Genomic DNA, 229 nt, shown 5'->3' with positions numbered 1-229 from the left:
GTCACTTGTATGTTTCATTTCTTTTCGCTTACACTCATATTTTTTAACCAAAGGATTTGTGTGTTTATATGAACTATGACGTTAATGATCAATTAAACAATTTAAAGTTGGAGCACTATGAGTTTGTGTGTGCATGTTTGATCCAACAATTTCCTCATACAGGAGTGGCTGTTGGCACCATGTGTGTCAAACATGACATTTACAACCTTCCTGTTTTGGGTTTGAATGA

The sequence above is a fragment of the Etheostoma spectabile genome, chromosome 19 (assembly GCF_008692095.1).
Source record: "Etheostoma spectabile isolate EspeVRDwgs_2016 chromosome 19, UIUC_Espe_1.0, whole genome shotgun sequence".
NCBI lineage: Eukaryota > Metazoa > Chordata > Actinopteri > Perciformes > Percidae > Etheostoma > Etheostoma spectabile.
This window is presented reverse-complemented; position numbering follows the sequence as displayed.